Source organism: Belonocnema kinseyi, chromosome 8, assembly GCF_010883055.1.
Source record: "Belonocnema kinseyi isolate 2016_QV_RU_SX_M_011 chromosome 8, B_treatae_v1, whole genome shotgun sequence".
In the NCBI taxonomy this organism is placed as follows: Eukaryota; Metazoa; Arthropoda; class Insecta; order Hymenoptera; family Cynipidae; genus Belonocnema; species Belonocnema kinseyi.
Window position 1 is genome coordinate 1,070,248 of NC_046664.1, and position 7,929 is coordinate 1,078,176.

The window sequence follows — 7,929 nt, forward strand, 5'->3', positions numbered from 1 at the left end:
TGGAGGTAGGACTGCGAGACTATGTATTATCAAAATACTTTACTATATGCCGTTAATAGATTAAAGTATTAGAGGCAGGAGGTGAAAAGCAAAATAAACTAAATTAACTAAGATCCACACCAAATAAAATGAAAATGGGATAAATTAGGACAGTCCGTGCATAGGACAAAAATAATAAGAAGCAAGATAGGAGGATGGAAAGGTGATAGCGAGATGAGTAAGCGAGGAAAACAGGAGACAGCTGGGAGACGAGGTAAACAAAGACAGTATTGCTTTGCCGGTCTCTACCGGTGTCACGGTGCGTCCACTCCCATAGAAAAGTGGTGAACGGATTATAGTAATTGCTACGTCCTCTAGGTGGCGCTCTTGTGAATTCAGAATTCGAGATGAACTTGGGCAGACTATAGAAGTTATATCGTCTGCTCACGTCTGCTCAAGTTCACTGTACCTGCAAGAATTATATTCTTTTTGCGTGATGAACTTGGATTCACATTGGATTTTCACCGATAACACAAACTACAAATCGAAGCAAATCAAATCGATCATCGATCAAATGCAATAAAATGTTAAAGTCTGTTGGAATCATTCTGATAGAACGAACAATCAAACGTTAAAGACTGTTGGAATTTCTATGATAGATCGATTGCAACAGACTTAAACATTTTATTGCATTTGATCGATAATAGATTTTATTTTGTTCAATTTTTGGTTTGTTTTAATGGTTATTATTATTCACGTATTTATTTCAGAAAGAGTAGTCAACATAACCTACAAATTATGGTGAGAATGGAAGGAGGTGGGGGGGGCCGTTGCTGTAGACAATAGTTCTTGCTACGTCTCCTAAGTGGCGCTGATCTCACATTTTGCCACAGTCTATAAGTACCTCCCCAAAATACATTAGAGTGGGCACACCGTGACCGGTGTCCAAGCGAGAACCACAATACTTGGTTGACCTTGCCACTGGGTGACGTACAAACATTGCCTAAGATTTTATTTAAAATTCACGGCTTACCCCAGGTTCCAGCGTCCAAAATATGTTGAGCGCCAAAAAAAAGTCTCACCAACACTAAAAAAAAAAAGTTCTAGTTACAGTTACTAGAGGCGCCTGGTTAAAAAATTTCTAGTTATTTTAATCCGAAATTATGGCTAATAGGACTAGAAAATTCTAGTTAATGAACTCTGGTTGTTTTTTTTCTGGTTAAAACTGTTCTGGTTAATATTTCTGGTAACAGAAGAGTCGCGATCTTTTTTCGATTTCCAGAAATCTGTCTTTTGTCATTTTGCTGGATGTGTCAATTGACGCTTTGGCGTATGTGTCCAATTCCAAAACAATCGCGATTTGTTAATTGTATTTTCATTTATATAAGTATAAATAATTATAGTGAAACGTGAATTTAGTTGTGTTATAAAAAGAAATTGCGCGTTATTTGTCGAAACATTAGTGCTACAGGAATATTTGCAAACCTTCGAGTGTTGTATCTATCGCCATTTATTACTACATATATTCACCTATAGATTATAGGGAGGTGACATTGTAGCGAAATGGAATATAGTTGTTGCACTTTGTGGTCTGTTTAAGTTTACCAGAACATCTGGTTAAGTTTACCAGAACATCTGGTAATGTTGACCAGAACGTTGTATTCTTCAGCTGCCAGAAAACTGTCTGGTGAATAATTCTGGTTATCTCGATATAAAATGTCAAACCGATGGTGGAGTTCCAAAGTTCCCCAAGTTTCTATAATTGACTAAATAGTAGATTCTTACTAAAACACCGTTACAGGATTATAGATCACCACAAATTAACAAAACAGTGTGATAAGTCCACGTACTAAGAAAACCAGAAAAATTCATATAATAGCCGCTTAAACGTCCGATCAGGTCCAGCGCTAGGAACCGAAACTATTTTTGCAAATAAAATTTCGGACTGAAACTTTGGAAAATGTATAAGAAGAGCATAAAGTCCGTTTATGTACTCAATTTGGGTAGAAATTTCGATAAAAATTATTTTCCAAGAAATTATTTGGAACCATTTTTTGACATAACCTTAAAATTTGTTGAACCTAACAACTTTTTTTATATTTAAAATATCTTCGAGATGTAAGAAACGTGCATAAACGTATTTTACTGTCAGCACTTGCATTTCTCGAAGTTTCAGGCCGATATTTTACATATAAAAAAGTGGTTCGGTTCCAAAAATGTCAAGGTACAAAGAAAATATTTCAAAAACTGGTCTCAGTTTTATTTTCTTTGTAAATAATTTTTAGAGAAATTTCTACTCAAATAAAGTAAGCGCACAAACGTAGTTTATGGTCTTCTGATACCTTTTCCAAAGGTTATATGTACGCGCTAACTTCTGTACTCATTTTTATCATTTACCCAATTTTTTAGTAACAATTTATTTCTTAAATTTTACTGAGCACTTATATTCTTACTTCCTAACTAGAGTTACGTCAAATTATTTTGATTAGTTTTAAAATCTTAATGGAGGTCTTCTAAATAAATTTTTTTTATGACAAACTGTGGTATAGAAATAAATAAAACAATATTTTGATGTAACACAAGAATGCTTTTTAAATATTTTTTTAGTCACACAAATATTGAAATTACTTAAAAGGAAAGAAGTATTAGATTTTTTTTGTAGAATTTTCAAAAGATATTTAGGATTTTTAGAAGTTTGAAAGAAATAACCGATAAATTTTCGGAAATGCTTGCAAAGTTTATAATATTTTAAATCTATTCAAAGCCTCTTAAATCTTTAAAAAAAAATTTTTAATTGTATCGAACTTTTCTTGAAATTTAGAAAAATCATTCAAAAGTTTCTAGGAATTTGAATAAAATTAGAGAAGATTTTTGAGTATTTCAGATGCGTTAACAAAAGATATAGATTTAAAAAAATTATTATTTTACGGAATTTTACAAAATAATAGGCAAAATTCGAGCCCTTTCAAAATATATTTATGAATTCTAAAAGTTTTGCAGAATTAAAATATATTTTATGAATGTTTGGAAATGCTTAAAATTTATAAAATATTTTAAATCTATACAATACCTCTTCAATTCTTGAAAATATTTTTAGCTGACTTCAATTTTTATTACAATTTTCAAAAATTATTAAGAATTTTTTTTTTACAAATCGCAAAAATACATCTTGCCTAATTTCCTCTAAAAAACAAAATATTTAGTCCCCGAGAGATTCTGCGACTTCAAGTGTAGAACCTGCCTGATTTGAAATGGATTCGATCTAGGAAATAATTAAAAAATTTTTGTAATTTTTTTCAATGCGCTCTTAGAACTTATGAGTAAAAAATTGTTTAAAAATTTTCCATGAATCTAAAGTATGTATTTTTCCTTCTCTTGACGCCCTGCAAAATTTTGTAAATCTAAATTTTGTTAAAATCCTAACAAATTTAAATAATTGTCTTAAGGTCTTTCATATTTTTTTCTCAAAAAATCAGGTCAAAAGCTTTCGAAATTTTCATGAAACTTATAAATATTTGTTCGAATTCTTCAAAATAAGGTTTTTCTATCATTTTATTTTACTCATCTCTTTGAAAGTGTAAAAAAATGTCAGGAATGATAGATTTGTAGCAAAATGTAATAAAAAAAATATTCCACAATAATGAACAATCGTTTACAATTTAAATATTCTCTTCTATCAATAATAGTTTGAAACCTTTGTAAATTAATTTAATCGCGAACTAAAATTGTTTATATGGAAATTTCTATGTACAAAATTGATGCTGTAGAAAAGTAAAAAATACTTCTTAATATATAAACGAATTAGTTTACAACATAAAAATCAATAAACAATTATTTGCATTAAGATTTCAAATAACTTTTACTTTATAGTTTTGTAAAGGACAGAGTTATTAATATCTTTTTACCTTCATTTTCGAAAAAATTATTTCTATAAAAAATTATAATATATGTGTATGTTCAGATCATTTCGAAATTAAAGAATTCACATACACACTTCATAGCATAACAGAAATCTACACAAATGATATAATTGAAAACGAAGTTTTTTAAATATTAATAAACTTTTATTGCACAAATTTTAACCAATATTCAATTACATAACCTTCAAGTAAATAATCGATTAATTTTCATATCCCATGTAAAAATTTCCCCGGTTGGCCCTAATACAACAAGGTTTCTGGTTGGATCCCTGTCGGACTACCCCTGGCTGGGTTTCATGGACAGGAACCGGGCGAGAGCCGGTCGGGCTACATTTTTCTCGAATCACGTAGTCTGAGGCCGGCCGGTTACTGGCCGGGCCAACCCTGGGTATATCCCATGGTCGGGAGCCGGCTGGGCACTGGACAGGTTAATTTTTTTGTAGAAATTACACATTTTTTAAGAGCCGTGATATTATCAAAGACGTAATTATGGTTGCTAGATGAATTATTATTTGAAAATTATAATTTAAAGATTTATTAGATCAGTGAAACAAAAATGAGCTTTTTTAAATTCTTTTAAGAAAAATATTAAATTTTATCGAATAATTCATCATTTTAAATTAAACTGTTATCGATTCTGCTATGTGAAACAGCAAAGATGATACAATTTTTATAAACTTCTCTATATTCAGACAATGTTTAGCCTGTATAATTTCAAATTTACCGCCATATATAGCGCCTGCTGTTTCTGTCGTCTGCATAGACACTCAGTAATTTTCAGTTTCGCACCTGGACCGAGAATGCGCCTTGCATTCACGTCGCGTCGTCTCTTCGAAGTTCGCAAATGAAATCGAGACTCGTAGTTAAAATCAACCTTATTTCAGTAATTAGTTTGAATCCCCCCACTTAGAGCGCAAATAATAATTATTTTTAATTAAAACATAGTCTTGTGTATACAGTTCTTATTTTCTTCCTTTCTAACCTTAAATTACCACGTGGCTTCCAAATTGATATGAGATTCCATCATCAGGGAATAAAATTCTACTCCAATTTTCTTGCCAGAATTGGTTCACTTGATTTAACTTTTAAAGTTCACCATAATCTTTACGATGAGCTTTAAAAGACAAAACAAGTTACCAATTTCTCGCCTGAAGCAACATTTCTTAACCGCTTTTTGGCCGGATTACGCGACCGGATTCCGGCCGGTATTGAAGCCGGGATCCGACCAGTTTACCGTGATCCCGGATCCCGGCCGGATTCCCCGACCAGCGCCCGGCTTAAAGCTAGGCTATCCGGCTGGGACCCGCCTAGATCCTTGATTGGATTCCTACATGGATAATATAAATTTTTTTTAAAAATCTTTATCTACTTCAATGTTGTGAAAAAATTAGTCAGCTAACAATTAATTGATCTGTTCATAAATCATAACATAAAAGGCAGTAAATAATTTTGTGCAAACATTGACATAATTTAGACTCTACATTTTTTTAAATTTCCACATTAATTTTTGAAAATTTGTTTTATTGGTAACTTTTGATACTAATTTCAGAACAATAATTAAAACATTTGAAAAATCGAATGCAAAGACTCATTTCACTACATCGGAATAAGTTGAAAAGTGATCTAATTGAAATTATATAATTGTAAACATAAATGAACTTTTAATAGGCAATTTATATTCAATATTCCATTATATAACCTATAAGTAAATAATTATTTTATGTTACTTAAATTTAAGAAACTAAGTTTTAATATTTATTCACTTAAAAATTCAGAAAAACTTATTCAGATAGTAATCAATTGGCCATTTTTCAAAACAAAAATTATTAAAATATCATTCTCTTATAAAACACTCAAGTAACTTTTATATACTTTATATATTTTTTTAAATTTGAACTTTCATTTTTGAAAAGCTTATTTAATCATCAACTTTTAAACTAAATTTATAAAATCTAAGTTTTAGTAGAATCATTTGATAATTAATTAATCAGTTCACAAAATAAAAAGCACGAAGCAATTATTATCATTGAAACATTAAAATATGTTTACATTATATTCTTCTTGAAATTTTGAAACAGCATTTCTATACGTTTAATTTATTAGGAACCTTTGTAAGAAATTCAAGCAAATACAAAGACAAATGTGAAGAAAATTATCAGCTAATAATAAATTAAACGGTGCACAACATAAAAAGCCTCAAACATTTTTTTTCATTGAAATAATAACATTATTTTTACTTCATATATATTTTGAACTTACTTTCTTACTGCAAATTTTAGTCATTAATAACTTTCAGAATTCCGATACTCATTTCACAACATAACAAAAATTCACTTAAATAATATAAATAACAAAAGATGTATTTTAAACATTAGTCAAATATTATTTCACAAATTATAGCCTATATTTAATTACATAATCTTGAAGTAAAGAATCTATTTTTTAACTTAAATTAAAAAATTAAAATGTCGTCTTTATGTAATTTCACATTGCGAAAAGAATTAATCAAATGAAATAAATTAATCTGTTTATTATATAAAAAGAATTAGACTATAATTTTCATTCAAAAACTAAAATAATTTTCCCCCAAAATTATTTGTTCATTTTCACTTTCATTTCTGAGAGTTTGATTGCTTGACAACTTTTGATACTTATCCAAGAAAAAAAGTGAAAGTGGAATTTAGACTCATTTCACAACATCAAAACATCACGAGCATCATACAAATTCATATGATTGCAATAAAAGTGTTTAAAAGAAAGAATAAACTTCTATACTAATGGTATTAGCTAATATTGAAGTACATGATTTGAAATTAAGTTATCAATTTATGTTACTTAATTTTTAAAAATTTGAATTCAATCTTTATGTACTTTGATATTGTGAACAAAATTAATCAGCTGATAATGAATTAAACATTTCGTAACGCATGTATATATAATTTTGAAGATTACCCAGTGGACACAAAGTTTGGCGACGTCTTGACGACATCGTTACGACATATTTACGACAACTTTACGACATCCTATGTCCATATCGTTAAGGTGTGTTTACGATATCGTAAATAAGTCGTATGATCTGACGATGTCTTTGCGATATCGCAAAGGCACTGAAACGACATGGACATAGGATGTCGTAAAGATGTCGTAAAGATGCGTGACGATGTCGTAAAGATGTTGCCAAATTTTGTGCCCACTGGGTAAATTCAGATACTTGTTTCATAGCATCATAAACTTTTCAAGAAATTATATAATTTTAATAGGCATAGATTAAATATAAATAAGCTGCTATCATACCGCTTATGTTCAATATCCAAAGTAAAATTAAAGTTTAATCTTCATGTAATTAAATATTTTAAAAAAAATTAATCAGCCAATGTATTAGTTTCTTAATAACATAAAAAGCATTAAAGAATTAATTGCATTGAATTTTCCAAATACTTTTTAATTTGTATTTTTATGAAAATTTGAATTAAGAATAAACTTTCAGAGTATTGCAGAAAAAATAAAAATATATGTTCATATCATTTTGAAATCACAATTCAGATACTACTTTGAAAAGATAAAACAACAAAACAGAAATTTAATTTAATTAAAATATTCGGATCATTTTTACTTTATATCTCTAAAATTTTGTTTACTTTGTTACTTAAAATTTTAATCAATAATAAACTTTTATACGAATTTTAGAAAAAATGAAAACTTATACATATATGTATCCAAAATTTTTATAATTATGAATCAAGTTTTTTTTGTAACATTTTTTTTCATGATTATTAAAATTTGGGACGAGGCCCGCCTTTCCTAGTGCTTCCAATTAATTATCCTAAATTTTGAACTCGGTGCGCCGCTTCGTGTGAAAATAAGTTGGGAAATAAGAAAGTGAGGGTAAGGTAGGAATCTGGTCACGTGACCCACTCGTCACATAGCCTTAAGGGCATGTGACACAGCTAAATACCTATATTACCGACCTCACTTTTTCAGTTCACTGAATGTTTTTTTGAACCTAAGAACTTTTTTTGTAAATAAGATA